Source organism: Lathamus discolor, chromosome 1 (assembly GCF_037157495.1).
Source record: "Lathamus discolor isolate bLatDis1 chromosome 1, bLatDis1.hap1, whole genome shotgun sequence".
NCBI classification, from domain to species: Eukaryota; Metazoa; Chordata; class Aves; order Psittaciformes; family Psittacidae; genus Lathamus; species Lathamus discolor.
This window is the reverse complement of record NC_088884.1, coordinates 147101452-147117552: the sequence shown is the minus strand read 5'-3', so window position 1 is coordinate 147117552 and position 16101 is coordinate 147101452.

The window sequence follows — 16101 nt, the reverse complement described above, 5'->3', positions numbered from 1 at the left end:
CCAGGCACCCTCATGCTGTGGCTAAAGCAGTACTTGCCAGATTTCTACTTTCTGCTGTCAGTGGAGTAGTCCTGGCAGAGACATATTTCCGTCATTCCTCTTGCTGTGTCTAAGCTCCATTAGGTAGCTGTAACACCCACCTTCCTTCAGAGGTCCCTTAATCTGGGAGAAATGTACTGCTTTCCTTATGCTTATTTCCCAACAAAACTACAGTATTTTTTTCATCATCACCCTGCACTGACAAATTGAATAAAACTCAAATAAACATAAATGATATTGACCAAGCTGGTTCCACCACAGAACTCTGCCTAGCTGTCTGTGACAGAGAGTGCAAGGGGATCAGTCCTTCTCATCCCTCTAATCCTCTGGCAGTGAGTTGCACTAGCACAATAATGTGGAGACATCAAAATATAGGGAACTGGAATGCTACAGGAAAGAAGATACAAAAACAGTGGGAAAGAAATGAAAGCTGACAAATTAGATTGTTAGACCTCTTGGGCTTGATATGTGCCTGTGCAGTGTAAGATAGTATTGGGGCACTCAGGATATGAACAATAATAGTGAAAGATTAGTTGATGAGTTCACAATAGTTAGCTGAAGTAGTACCTTTATTGATTCTTCAAACTGTTTAATTCTTTCTTTCTAGCTTACTCAGATATCTATTTAGTTGGCATCTGTCTTAACTTCATATACCATTGTAACTGCTGACATATACCATTGTAACAGACTGACTGCTACTTAAGGGATAATAGGAGTGATGCTCTGTTTTACTAGACAATAATATGGTTTCTGCTTGAATCAATTACAAGGCTGAAGGGAACCCGATTATTGCCAGAGAAAATGGGGCATCCCTCCTATTGTGCTTAATATACTAGAAGTGAACCAATAAAGTTGATTTTTTGGATACAAAGTTAATTACATTGAAAAATCAGCTGTAATCCAGCTGATGAATGCTGCTTTTAAACACCCAGAAGTATACTCATTTAGACCTATTATTTCCTATTTGTAGGAATTAGGGTCTCTATAAAGTTAGCTGATCAATTTCATTTTAATTGTTTCCTTATTATGGAAAGAAGTATGGAATTAAGATAATACTCATATGCCCACCTCTTAAGGGTGCCTTGAAAATTAACCAGTTAATGCTTTTACTGCACTTTTAACATTTACAAGGAAATATAAATGCTATGCATTATTAACTCATGATTAGTATTAAGCAGGAATACCTGAAGAGTGGTTACAGATTGCTTTCTCATGCCCTTTCCAATCCCTTCTACTTATTAGGAGGAATCCCACCTAGGGTGCAGAGAATGCACTGCCTTAGGAAGACAATTTACATCTGCCTCCATTTGTTTCAGTGTATTAAGCCTTCTGGTTCTCTTTTTCCATTCACAAGTGAGGACAGGTTTACAGGCAATGCAAAATTGCACCTTTAGGCATGGCTGTGTGGGGGCAAAACATATGCCTATAAGCTACTAGAGGAGATAGAACATGTTGGAAAATAGGCCAGATGACTATTCATTTTATCTTTATGGACTTTCTCCCTTCCAGAATTGGGCCCTTGATAATGATGAAATTTTGCATGATAGCTCCAGCCAATAAAAGAAGAAAGGATGATATTTGTGCTGGAAATCTGCCAATGATGGGAAGGACACACACTGCAATACCTGACTTACTCAGCTTTCAGATCCTTCATGTAATGTGAAATAAAAACATCTAAGAAGAAAGAATTTGGTCTGCAATAGGTATTGACATGTTGTCCTGGGTTCAGCAGTAGCAGTCATTTTTCTCCTTCTTAGTGGCTAGTGCAGCGCTGTGTTTTGGTTTTTTGGCCTGGGAGCAGAGCTGATAACACAAATGTTTGGTCTGACCAAGGACTTTCTGAGCCTCATGCTCTGCCAGGGAGGAGGGAAAGCTGGGAGGAAGCAGAGACAGGACACCTGACCCAAACTGACCAAAGAGGTATTCCATACCACAGCACGTCATGCCCAGGATGTAACGGTGAGTTACCCGGAAGGGCTAGTGGACTGCAGGTTTGGAGTAGGTATCGGTCGGTGCTTGGTTGGGTGGAGTGGGGTGAGTTATCAGTTGGCTGGTGGTGAGGTGTTGTATTCTCTTCCCTTGTTATTTCCTTTATCATTGTTATTACTGGTGGTAGCAGTAGTGGTTTGTGTTATACCTTAGTTACTAAACTGTTCTTATCTCAGCCCGTGGGAGTTGCATTCTTTTCGATTCTCCTCTCCGTCCCTCCAGAAGTAGAGGGAGGGAAAGAAGGGGGGGAGTGAGTGAACAAGCTGTGTGACTTTGTTTAAACCACGACACATGTCCATAAACTTACACCTCCAAGTGATGGTGAAGTTCCTGAACTCCATCCAGGAAACAACTAGTACCCGTTGCCGGTAATGTGGAGATGTATCTCAGCCCTGCTTAATACCACCCATATGGATTTGTCTGAAAGGATAAAGATGAACTTGCAGGAATTTAATTGCCAATACTCAGATTTTTAAAATGTATTCATAAGAAATAGGGAGTTTATAGGGTGATAAGGATTGAAAAGGGGAAAGCCACGATGGTACTGCTGTGTCATTTTACCAACAGAGTCCTCACTTTGACTGAGACTGTGTGACAGTAACTCCATGTTGTTTTCTCTGGCTGACAGTCTGCATTTTTACCATAATTTTGTGTAATCTTCCCAGCAACTCAAAGGGAAATACAGCATACTCTTATGTGCTCCTTCCACATTTATTTATATCACAAGAGACAGACACTTAAGCTTTTAATCTGAAGTTAATAAATTCTGTAAGCAGTTACATGATGTCACAACTGGCAGATAAGGCCATCTCACCCATGGAAAATACCCACTGTCCACTTCCAGAGAAGAGTTGTCCTGTTTGAAGGCCTCATGTAAACTAAGACGTAGATTTACATTATTCAGCATGGTAAGGGCCAAAATCCACCCCCAGGGAACAGCAATCAGAGAGCTCCTGCTGCAGCTATGGAGGAAGGATGGGCTTTCCAGGCAATGACGCACCCACACTTCACGCACCAGTGAGACCTTCCTGTTATCAGGACAGACATTCTCAGACTTGTTCTGCACGGAGGTGGAAGAGTTCAGGGTTGCTGTGCTGCATAGCCAAAATCTACCTGGCTATTTGACTGGCAGAGGAATGAGATGATGCTTTCATGCAGGTTATTTTTAACATGATCTGGTTTCCTCAAAAAAATGAAAATAGTATGCTTAACTGTGGGTTAATTATATCTTCATTTTTAATCAGGGTTTATCCCATGCACATTATATTTCTGTAACATATTTTATACGAGTTTTCAATCTTGCCACATCAAGTGCTCCTTTAATGCAATTCTTCTGCTAGTCAGAAATATTAGTAATTAAATTCTCTCAAATACGCTAGTGTAAAGCAGAGAGAGAACATCCCAATTCTATCAGCACTAGTGTTAATTATTTTAGGCAAGCTGTCATTTATGTTTTCTAAAGTGGATTTTGTTCTTGCAGTCAGGAACATTGCTTAGTGCAGAATTAATTAATCATTATAAATATAAAACCTGCAGTATCAGCTTCTGCGTTCAGTAAGGTTTCAAGAGGCAAGGTTGAAGGAGTCAATAGGCTGCTGTGGGGAATCATGGGTTTTTTCATCTGATACAAGGACAATTAAATTATACACTTAATCTTTACAGGAATATGTATTTAAAGCATCATTGCAAAATAATAAAAAAGAAAATTGGATAATTTATTGTGACTGGCAGCTTTTGCTAATGCAATATTGTTTAAAAAATGCTGTGTAAAACAAGATTAGTGAGGAGGATACTGAAAAGCTAAGTTTACTATAAATATGAAGAGTTGGGTTTAAAGCTGTCTTTCTCATTTTACCTCTTTGGAAAATGCTCGGATTATTAATTTACTCACCATAGTACAAACACCAGCAAAAAGCTCTACAAGCCCACAAGAATAAACAGACGATAATACAACCTTGCCTACAGCATGCTGCGTAAGAACTGAGTGCCAGCTCTTGAAACGACAAGGGTGGCTTTGCTAGAAGAGGCCAAGCAAGGCTGACAGCTCAGAAAAAATGGAGTTGATGATGAAATAAACTGAAAAATTAACCTTCCTATTTGGCATAAATGATGTTGACATTTTTTTTACCTGCACCCTTATTTTGCTGTCAAAAAGCGATTAAAGCACATTGATTCTCAACAAAAAGAGATAGATACAATTTCATTGCCTAAGACATGCACTGACTTTACACCAGAAGAAAATTGGCTGATTATTTCCTTATCCGGGGATCAAAAAATGTGATGGATGGCCACTAGCCGCTTTATTGAATTGACTGCCACCATCATGTTATATGTCTCACTGTTTTACAATCTAGATTTGCTAGCATTTAATCAGCAAAAGCAATGTATGACCTGGAACTTTCAGGAGGGGAGAGAAATCAAAGCTATCTGAAGAAACACACTTTGGATCCTACGCAGTATATGTTGACCTCCTATTGAAATTGCACTCTCTGCTTTTCAAAGGCATTCTTTTGACATGTAGGTTGTACATGATTGAAAGGTATGGATCTATCTGCGCAATAGATAATATTAATTATGTAAGCTTCCTCAGTTTTATAGCTTATTGTAAAAGATATTATTTTATGATTTGTATCACTACAATTATGTTTCTAATGGGATTTTAATTGATTTTGAATCCAATTTAAAAAATCCCTATTTTTAAAGCACACCTCAGCTGCTGCCACTTTGAATCTGTGCCAAGCTGGCAGACTGTAACTCATTGTGTCATCATTTAAATGTCTTGCTGCAGTGCTGGCTTTAGGGATTCGGAAGTGATCTGCATTTAATACAGTCTCGTAACTTGTAGCAGTTTCATAACTCAGGGATGATGAAATCTTAAGTAAGCATGCTACTGACAGTAGGCATCTGGCAGGATTGTGTTATTTTACTTATACTTGACACTTGTGGAGGTGATAATCTTTTAAGGATGCTGCTATTAAGTAGTTCAATTAGTTTCTAAATACATGCTTGGAGTCTGGTCTTACCCCAAAACCTTATTTATCCAAACAAACCCAGGATTTGCTAGGCATGCAATTAATCAAATACAGTGCAGAAACATTTTTCTTAATCTTGGACACAGCTGACATCAGCGCCCAAATATCCACAAGGTTTGCGGTAAGTGGAAATATGGATCATCATTTCTTCATTTGGGTCTCCTCGTTGTCACCCTATATATCTCTTATATTGTAATTTCCCATCCTTTTATCAGCATGTTGAATGAAAACATGTAGAATTCGAGCTGAGTTTTTTTTTTAGAGAGAGTTATCAGTTAGAAGATAAACAGTGGCTATTTTATACACGCAAAAACCTTTCTTAGTAGTTGAGATAACTTCATATAAGCTCATTCAACTATAAACGGAGCATTTTACTGCCCTCGGGCTGAAGCAACAGCCTAACAACCATTGAAAACAGTGTCTCATCTACCAATACCATGTGTATCCCGGCATTGCTGATGATGATCCCAATTCATATTTCTATCTGTGGAGTTTTCCAGTGCAGACTTTCCATTAACCCAGAAGATTCTAAAAGGTTAATTAATCCCTGACTGAGTCCTGAGGGAAATTGCAGTAAACTATTTCTCAAAGGTATTAAAGCGCTCCTTTTGATTGGCTTCAGGCAATATTACCTAATCCTAGGAATGGCTTTAGCCCTCAGGCAGTAGTTCATTGCAGTTGGCCTCAAGTGTAGTCAATAATCTGTATTTGCTATTAGGGCTCTGCTTGTAATTGAATTTTGGTTTAGTGAAAGAACCAAGAATTAAAACCAAAAAACCCCCAAACAAACAAAACAAACAAAGAAAAAGCAACAACAAGCCAAACACACTACAAAAATCTTTACTTTAGGTTTTATAAAAGACATTTTTTGAGAGCACTATTGCTAACTGTGAAAAAAGTTATCTTTTTCATAGAATCAGAGGGGGTGTTACTTCTATTTGTTTCTGAAAACAAGAATTTGACCTGCTTTCCTCCCTCTTTTTAGATGAATGCTGTAGCCACTAAGCTTTGGGACACTGATTTTTTTTTTTCCTCTTGAAATTGTTCCACATTGTTCAGGTACTAATTAGTGCAGAAGGTAGTACCTAACTACCAGGACATACTTGTCTTCAGAGTTACGTGAGCATCCACATTAGTGAATGAAAAAGATATCAAGCCGGCTAATGAGTCAGCTCCAGGACTAGTATGGTTGTGTTGGTGCAGGGCTGTGCTCAGGCTAATTAGCTTATTTGAAGAGAACAGCTAATTAACTCTGGAGCAGTGAGTGCCTGGTTCTCATACGCAGCTACTATTCCTGCCGTACACCTCTGCAGTATCTGTGTAGCTCTGGCTCTGCTGTGTAGACCTTTGGATGCAGCATTCTTCAATGCAAACTTTCCCTATGTTCTGAAAATATATAATATGCAAATGGGCTTAACCCCAGTAATCTTGTGATTGGGCATTTTTGGTTTACCCTTTCATAATTTTATCTCTGCCTTTGTTCACAATACATACTATACTACTTAAAACTGTTTAGCACCACAGGTTCTTGCTGTAAAAGAACAAAAATATTTGGAGTGTCAGAAATGGGCGGTAGAAGCCATATAACTACACTGACAAGCACAATTTCTAATGACCCTTCTGCACTGAATCAATGGTGTTAGGAACTGCTTAGCTGACATACTTCAAAGTGTACAGCCAGGCAGACACACACGTGGACAAATGTAGGTGTGACCTTTCTAGCTGGTACTGCTTAGAATTTCCCATTTGTCCTTTTGTTTTCAAATAGCAGCACCAGTATAAAAAATGCAATTCTATTACCCTGCGGTTTCAGGTTTTTATACAAACTGAATACATGCTAATACATCTCACCCTGTGATACACTAGAGTGTAACCGGCTGAATAAAGAACAGCTCCCTATGCAACTGAGCATTATATTATAATGAAGAGACTCGGTTATCAGCTTATTAATATTTCTAAATGAAACAATCATTCTGAAACAAGAAAAACAAAGCAACATTTCTTTCTATATTGTATTTGAATTAGGGTGTTTTCAGTCCCACTATTGTAAATTAGTTCAACAGAGCTGGCACAAAGTAGGTCCACATAATAAAAAAAATGTTGAATTATTGCATATGATTAAGTTTCTGGGTACCATTGTTTGCCATAACTCAACTAAACAGGCAAGTGAGACGTTTAGACACCTGATGGCAATCTTTCATTAAATTTGATTAAATATGGTTTGTGCTTCTTTCTGTATGACAATGTCTCAGGCATAACGATACAATTTAGTTCTGTACTGCACTTCCGTCAAAAAACCCCACAGAATGTCTTACAATGAGACGCAGAAGGGAGAGATAATGCTTCTTGGATGTGGGTTCAGTGGTTCCCAGAAAGGCAGCGTAGTTAAAAAAGGACAGGAGCTGAAGAAGTTGAAGTTAAAAAAAAGCAGGAATTTTAAAGCAGACATTTACGCATTTTTGCAGACAGAGAACAAACTGCAAGAAAGTAGCAATAGAAGGGAGGAAAAGGTGAGTGAGGTTTATGTTGTGTTAAATGATGCAACATAACCTAATGCCATGCATGGATTGTGTTACTTCAGAGACTTAAACAGATGCTGCTCTCTTTTTCTTAGGGCTGACTCACCAGCTAGCCAAGCTTTCTTATTGCTTTGCCAAGTACAATAAACTTATTTTTGCAAAATGAATGTGATCATCTGTGACAAATTCTACTGTTCCTATCTACAGTCATCTTAAATGTACTGAACTTTGCAGCATCTCTGTATCTGAGGATGAGAGGAAGACATGCTGAAGGAAATGTGCATTCAGGCCCATTTGGTAACTGACGTAATAAATAGCAAGCCTGGTGTTTGTCAGTCTCTCTGTGCTGCAGGCTATGAAATACAGTTCTACAGAGTTTTACAGGAACCTGAAAGCCAAGGAGGGACCCAAGGAGGGAGCCAAGGAGGGACCCAGGCTATGGACTCTAGTTTTTCCTTCTTCTGGATCCAAGGTGCATTTCCACTCCTTCCATGCACAGGGACATTGATGGAGCATAGCTGACTGGTGCATCTGCCTTCCTTCTATGTCTCCTAGAGAACTCCAACACAATTATCTGCATTGGTCACACTGAAGAGTTATTTTATGTGCATCCGATTCCTTTTTTCGTGCCTGAGAGGCTTAAGTGCAGCTGGTGAGTAGAGACAGATGGAGAAGGACAGGCAAATCCTGAGACACCTATTTGCTCACCATACACTGGTTTCATCTTACCAGTTGCCCAACTGTGGAAGCATATTGTGACTAGCAGGGGCTGTGGCCACTGAGAAAGAGACTTTGATTAGTTTTCAGGAGGTAGATCAAGAACCTAACACTCTCTTCTTTCTGGAAATATAATGCTGTCCTGAAAGCAGCTTAAGGAAGAGATCCATATACTTTTATAAATAAGTGTAAGCACAAATGGGTGCTTGGTCCTGGACAAAGTGAAGAGTAACCAATTTAGGCTAGGGAAGTCACTATGGTGTGTAACTTGATATCAGAGATTCAGTCTCTCTCTCAGAGTGAGTCTGAGACCTTACTGAAGTGTTACTTTCTGGAACATCTTTTAAGAAACAATGTGCTGCTTGTACTGGGCTAAAGGCTGTAATTCTGAAAACTTTAAAAACAAGCAAACCCCCTGACATACAGAGGCAAGAGCATGTACCAGCAACTGGCATTGTCTTTGGGATATACAACCCCCCAGATCTCTCATATTTTTGTACATGTCCCTAAGGGGAGAGCAATAGCAGTCTACTTAAGACCAAACTAGTAAATCTTACCCTTGCTTCCAAGTCACCAAGCCACAGAGCCTTATGTAGCTTCTCGGCCATAAGGAGACATCTGGTCATTTGGGAAGTGGGGAGATGATGCAACATGCCACATCCTCTTAGGTGGTAGGAGCAGGTATTATTCATCCTGCAGGTATTCTTCATCACTCAGGGACTGTGAGATTAAAGACCTTGGGCCCACTGTAGGGAGCATCTCGTTCAAGACCATCTTAAGAACCTGAACATACACAAGTCCATGGGGCCTGATGAAATCCATCCGCAGGTCCTGAAGGAGCTGGCAAATGAAGTTGCTAAGCCACTGACCATCATATTTGAAAAATCATGGCGGTCAGGTGAAGTTCCCAATGACTGGAAAAAGGGAAATATAACCCCCATTTTCAAGAAGGGGAAAATGGAAGACCCAGGGAGTTACAGACCAGTCAGTCTCACCTCTGTGCCTGGCAAAATCTTGGAGCAGATTCTCCTGGAAGGCATGCTAAGGCACATGAAAAACAACAAGGTGCTTGGTGACAGCCAGCATGGCTTCACTAAGGGGAAATCCTGCCTGACCAATTTGGTGGCCTTCTATGATGGGGCTACGGAACTGATGGACAGGGGCAGAGCAGTTGATGTCATCTACCTGGACTTGTGCAAAGCATTTGACAATGTCCCACACAATATCCTTGTCTCCAAGTTGGAGAGACATCAATTGATGGATGGACCACTTGGTGTATAAAGAACTGGCTGGATGGCTGCACACAAAGAGTTGTAGTCAATGGCTCAATGTCCAGCTGGAGACCAGTAATGAGTGGTGTCCCTCAGGGACTGGTGTTGGCACCGGTCTTATTCAACATCAACAGCAAGTTTGCTGATGACACCAAGCTGTGTGGTTCAGTTGATACACAGGAGGGAAGGGATGCCATCCAGAGGGACCTTGACAGGCTTGTGAGGTGGGCTGATGCCAACCTCATAAAGTTTAACCATGCCAAGTGCAAGGTCCTACACCTGGGTCGGAGCAATCCCAGGCACAGCTACAGACTGGGCAGAGAAGAGATTCAGAGCAGCCCTGCAGAGAAGGACTTGGGGGTGCTGGTCGATGAGAAAATGAACATGAGCCGGCCGCAGTGTGTGCTCGCAGCCCAGAAAGCCAACCGTATCCTGGGCTGCATCAAAAGGAGCGTGACCAGCAGGTCGAAGGAGGTGATTCTGCCCCTCTACTCTGCTCTTGTGAGACCTCACCTGGAGTATTGTGTGCAGTTCTGGTGTCCTCAACATAAAAAGGACATGGAACTGCTGGAACAAGTCCAGAGGAGGGCCACGAGGATGATCAGGGGACTGGAGCACCTCCCGTATGAAGACAGGCTGAGGAAGTTGGGGCTGTTGAGCCTGGAGAAGAGAAGGCTGCGTGGAGACCTCATAGCAGCCTTCCAGTACCTGAAGGGGGCCTATAGGGATGCTGGGGATGGACTCTTCATTAGGGACTGTAGTGACAGGACAAGGGGTAACAGGTTAAAACTTAAACAGGGGAAGTTCAGGCTAGATATAAGGAAGAAGTTCTTTCCTATAAGGGTGGTGAGACACTGGAATGGGTTTCCCAGGGAAGCTGTGAATGCTCCATCCCTGGTGGCGCTCAAGGCCAGGTTGGACAGAGCCTTGGGTGACATGGCTTAATGTGAGGTGTCCCTGCCCATGGCAGGGGGTTGGAACTAGATGATCTTAAGGTCCTTTCCAGCCCTAACTATTCTATGATTCTATGATTCTATCCCTGACAGCTGGGGGCTAGCCAAGATTCAGGAAGACAGACTTGTGTTTGAATCCCCTTTGAGTGTTTATCTCTCAGTTCTAACATACACATCAATCTTACCTTTCCAAGATCTCTTTTTTATCAGCATACTAGTTCATGACATAGTAATTTAATTTTATAGAAGAGGAATGAGTTGTGTTGAAGAGACAAGCAAACAAACAGATCATATGACGATTTTTGCTTTGACCCTTTTCCTCAGCAAAAAAGCTTCCTACAGTCATGGTACAAAAATGCACTATTGTCAGATTAATGCCTTCACATTCAAATTTTATTTGGCTTTAGAAAAATTAAAGGAGGACATGGAATTCCTAAATCTGTGTTAATAATTGAAATAAAATGTTCGGCTTCTGCTGCTAGAAGGCTTACTTGAGCTGTGCATACACTGTTATCTGAGGATAAGGGCTGGAATATATAAATTTAACCTTTCAAAAAAAAAAAGACTTTAAAAGGCTAGAGTGTATTTAATGTTTCACAAATATTATGTTAAGTTCCCATTTAGAACCCTGTAGAAATGAAATAAAACTGTGTGTATCTATACAAGTAATACTTTGCTTCACAAGGGGTGAGTATATTGTCCCTGCCCCTTTGTCTTCCAAAGGGTAATAATCAGTCTTTGCCCCAGATAACTCTGAAAAATCAAGATGAATGTCAAAAGAGATGGTACAGCTTATACTTGGCAAAGTAATAATAGTGAGTAATCACCACATTTTAGTCTCCCAACCCCAGTGTGTTTTGGAAGAAGATTTCTAACAAACTCCTATTTCATTGGCCATTTTCACACTCAAAATCTCATGATATTTACTGGCACCCAATCAGCCACATTTCTTGCAAGCATGTCAGCTGCAGCTACTTTATCATGCCACAAGAGACAACATTTGTTTAACTATGAGCCTGACTTTAAATGGAAAGGTAACTTTTTCAAATATTAGATACACAAACAAGACCTGGCCTTTTCGGTCTTTTGATTCCCATTAATACGATACCCCATTTGTTCTTTGTACAGTCAGAAGTCAGAAATCTTCCTCACCTTTGCTTATCTGGAGTTTCAAAACAGCTCTGCACAAGCCTTCTTGTTCAACACCAGGTGTCAATAGGGAACACCTTCTTTTCACCACCATAAATTACAGGGATTAGATAAGCAACAAACAGAGTCATTAGAAGCATTATGTAATTGCATATACCAGTTATGGGTCTACGGATGAATGACTATTATATTCAAAAACTCTTGGCGGCCAGCCTGAACAGACATATGCAGTGGAGACTGTAGCAGAGATCTAATTTAATTTGCTTTTTCAAACCTTCCTTTGTATTTTTTGTTTGGTGTTTTATCCCAACAGATTTAGTTTGTAAGCAACTGAAAAACTGTTATAAAGCCTTGGAAACCCAAACTTGCCTCTTTCAGGAAAATTAATTTTCTTGCAGAGTTTGGAAGGATGACTGATTTGCCATTTCTGTGATGTTTGATAGGGATTTGAAAGCTGGGTTAGAGTGACCCACATAAAAAGAAAGAAAATAGGGACACTGTATCTCTGCTAGAAAAACTGGGACATCTGGTTACCTCCTTTGTTACCAAAAAGAGTATCTTCAGTGTATGATATCTCTAGATACAGGGGATTTGATTCTTTCCAATGATTTCTCTACAATGAGAAGAAAGCAGAGACTGTTAAAAGCGGATCTAAATCCCTTGTTGGTAGTTAATAAATTTTGAATTTTTAAACCAGAAACAATGATTTTATTTATTACATTTATATGTAATAAGACATTCCTATGCCTAAGCCTGTAAGCACATTCATAGAATCATAGAATAGTTAGGGTTGGAAAGGACCTCAAGATCATCTAGTTCCAACCCCCCTGCCATGGGCAGGGACACATCACACTAAACCATCCCACACAAGGCTTCATCCAACCTGGCCTTGAACACTGCCAGGGATGGAGCACTCACAACCTCTCTGGGCAACCGATTCCAGTGTCTCACCACCCTAACAGGAAAGAATTTCCTCCTTATATCCAATCTAAACTTCCCCTGTTTAAGTTTTAACCCGTTACCCCTTGTCCTGTCACTACAGTCCCTGACGAAGAGTCCCTCCTCAGCATCCCTATAGGCCCCCTTCAGGTACTGGAAGGTTGCTATTAGGTCCCCACGCAGCCTTCTCTTCTCCAGGCTGAACAGCCCCAACTTCCTCAGCCTGTCTTCATATAACTATCTTCATATAACTGTATCTTCATATAACTATCATCATAATAAATCCAGTTACACTGAATTTCTCCAACATTAACATGGTCTGCTTCCCAGCTACATACCTTCTTCAAACCTGCTCAAAAACCTCTGAAATAGTTTTATTTTGTAGTTTGCTGGAATTGAGTGTTTCACGGGAAATCCTCTGGATAGGCTATACATAATAAGACAGAGATATGTTAATGATGAATACACAAAACATAACCATATAAACTCTGATGGAGAATGTCATTACCATCAAATATATGTGAACAAGATTCACGAGTACTACAGATGCTTGAAAGATGAAGCTCGAATCTGAATTCTTTCTGAATTTCATTGTACAGGAAGAGAAGTTTCTTTTACATTCTAATAGTTGATCAGATTTGGAACATGTGTATTTAGATAAAGCAATTTGTCATTAAAATTATGTTGTTTTCAGCTGGTTTTACTACTGGTGGGGAAGATCACAAATTTAGGTAATTTTTAAGCATTTTCAGTGTGATATTCAGAAGTAATGTAATCCCTCATCCCTGTATCACCAAATGCTTGACTACTAGGGGTATCGTCCACATAACATTGTTTCACAGCTTCATCACTAAACAGCACAACTGCTTAATGAGCTCCATAATGTTAGGCCTGAGGCCCAACCTTTGTAATCCTTCTGAAGTTCTGTTTTAGTGAGGTGACCTCAGAGTCAGTCAGCAGTAAATGTTACTGAACTTCTTGAATGACAGTCCTTTGATCAGATTTGCTGCTCCAGAAAGACAGACACCATTTTGCAACTTGCCAGTGAAACAGCAATCATCTCCATAATACCTTGCCTCCTTTGCCAGCTTTCACATCTGTTGCAGTACTGCAGCAAACATATAGCGATGCCTGGAGGACCTCTCTTTGTCATCTTAGCAGTTCCTAGCATCATTCTCCCTTTTCTTCCATCCTTCTCTTAGCACTCAAACCAGCATGCAGGTCATCCTTTGCAATCTCCAGCCATTTGTGTATTTCCTTTGCATGTATGGTAGAACATAAGTTACTGTTAACTACAGAGGGCTCTGAAGGACATCAGCTGCAACATGCTATCTGTAAGCCTTGAGTTCTCACTAAGGATTTGAATTTTGTTAATGTATAATTATGCACTCCTATATATAGTTTCAGGTGATACTTGCTTTGATCTTTGCTTAACTGTGGTAAATATGTCATATAGTCTTGCTCACTGGCTTACTAAGCCTCTTTCTGGGTCTTTTGCTTGATTTTCAGATGTTTCTTCAGGGCTCCGATAGGGCATGACATACACTGTCCATGGTTTGACTGTTATATATTCTCCCTCTGCTGCTAAATTAGTCTGTGATCAGCTTGTTATATGTGTTCTTTTTCATATTAGTACTGATTGTGTTACTAATGTTGCGGACCATGAGATGAAAGTCAATAACCAGTTACCAGAGTAATCTTTAGAAGGAAAACTTAATTTTATTAGCTCAGAAGGAGTATGGAATTTGAGCCTTGTTGAGATAACATCACATGGTAGGTCACGCACAAGGGCTGACTTTATCTCTCAGGAACACACACTCCTAGGGTGTCTTATTAATTATATTTAATTGCATGAAAAGTAATGATCTTTTTCAGTGACTACTAGGCTACTCTGCAGCTGCTAGACAAACTATAACTTTGAAATTTATGTCTCTTTGCCTTTGAGCATTTAGATCCTTTCACTTTATCTTAATTCACTCTCTACTCTTCTAGCTTATAACTAATTTAATATTTGTTATTGTTTACCAGCACCATTCCTTTATGCTTTCAATAAGAAATTTTCTCTGCTATTTTTATTGTATTTAGTATCTGGGCCTAAGACAGTAAATTTACCTCATTTACCTTAAAATTCTCCTTGATTTAAGAAAGGTTTAGAAGCCATTTGCCAATATAAATATCTAAGAGACATAATCCATGATTCTGTTAGTCTTCTTCCCTTACATTTAGACAATATCAAGACAATCAAAATGTCTATAATCGAAAAGTGAAACAGGCTAATAATGTTACTGGAAAACAAACTTCAGAACTCATGTTAAATAGCTGTATTAAAAAAGTAATACCTCCCCAAAACTAAAGTGCTTACTTTAGAAAACATGGGCTACTGAAATGCCAGAAGTGAAAAACCCAAACAAGAATCTGTATTTCTGAATGAGTTTCCTACCTTGGGGACAGATATTTTGGTTTTCTATTTGATTTGACAGATCTTGGTCCCCTTTTGGATGTTTCTATACTCTATATGATAAAATAATGTAATCCATATTCATAGACCTGTGATACTTACGAAACAAATGTAACATTGAAGACATTTCTATTTTTTATAATCTTTTTGTTGAATATAGATTGTGGCTGACTTTATGGAGTAACCATAAAAAGCTAGAAAAAATGATGAATGAATCGAGAAAAACTTGCTCCAAAGGAATAAGGATGATGCTGTGCTATCATTACTGGGTGTTATTCATTATAAACTATAAGCACTGCTGCAGAATATTTAGTGATGAACGGTTACCAAGCTCAGTATATTTTAAGAGCCCAGAAGAATTAATTTGGGCCTTCAATAACTTTCTGTTAATTTTTATCACATATTAGACATCTTTACAGTGATAATCAAGCTTTTACAAAAACTACCATTTTTAAGTCTTCCAAATATTTCCAATAACACAATGAACCCTACTTCTAAAATCATTATCTCTTCATAGTAAACACAATGCTGAACACTTGAAAGATCCAATGTAGCTTTCATACTTAGAAAATTTATTCTTTGTAATAATATGGTCTTAAAGTTCTGACTCATAAGAGCATCATTTTATTGAAAATATAAAAAGTAAAGAGTTTTAAATGAGTGTAGAAAAATGAATTTAAGACATTAACTGCTTATTCTTTGCTGTATAACATTTTATATACTTTTAAAAAACAGTTACAGGCTTGATATGGAAGAAGGAAAGAAAAGAGCATATTACATAGAAAAGTTATCGCAATGTTCAGTTCACTTTTGAATTAATGTTGGTGAATACATGAACATGTATTTGATGACACGTTTAACTTTTCCAGTTTGAAACAACATAAAAATATCAAAAGCAAGAATCTGCATAAAAATTTCAGGTTTTTACTCATTTACTTCTAAACTGCCATTTAAAACATCTCTTCAGTTGTTTAAGAGGTGACTTAATCAAGTACTTACATGAGGCAAACCTATTTGATAGCAGACAGCACTTTA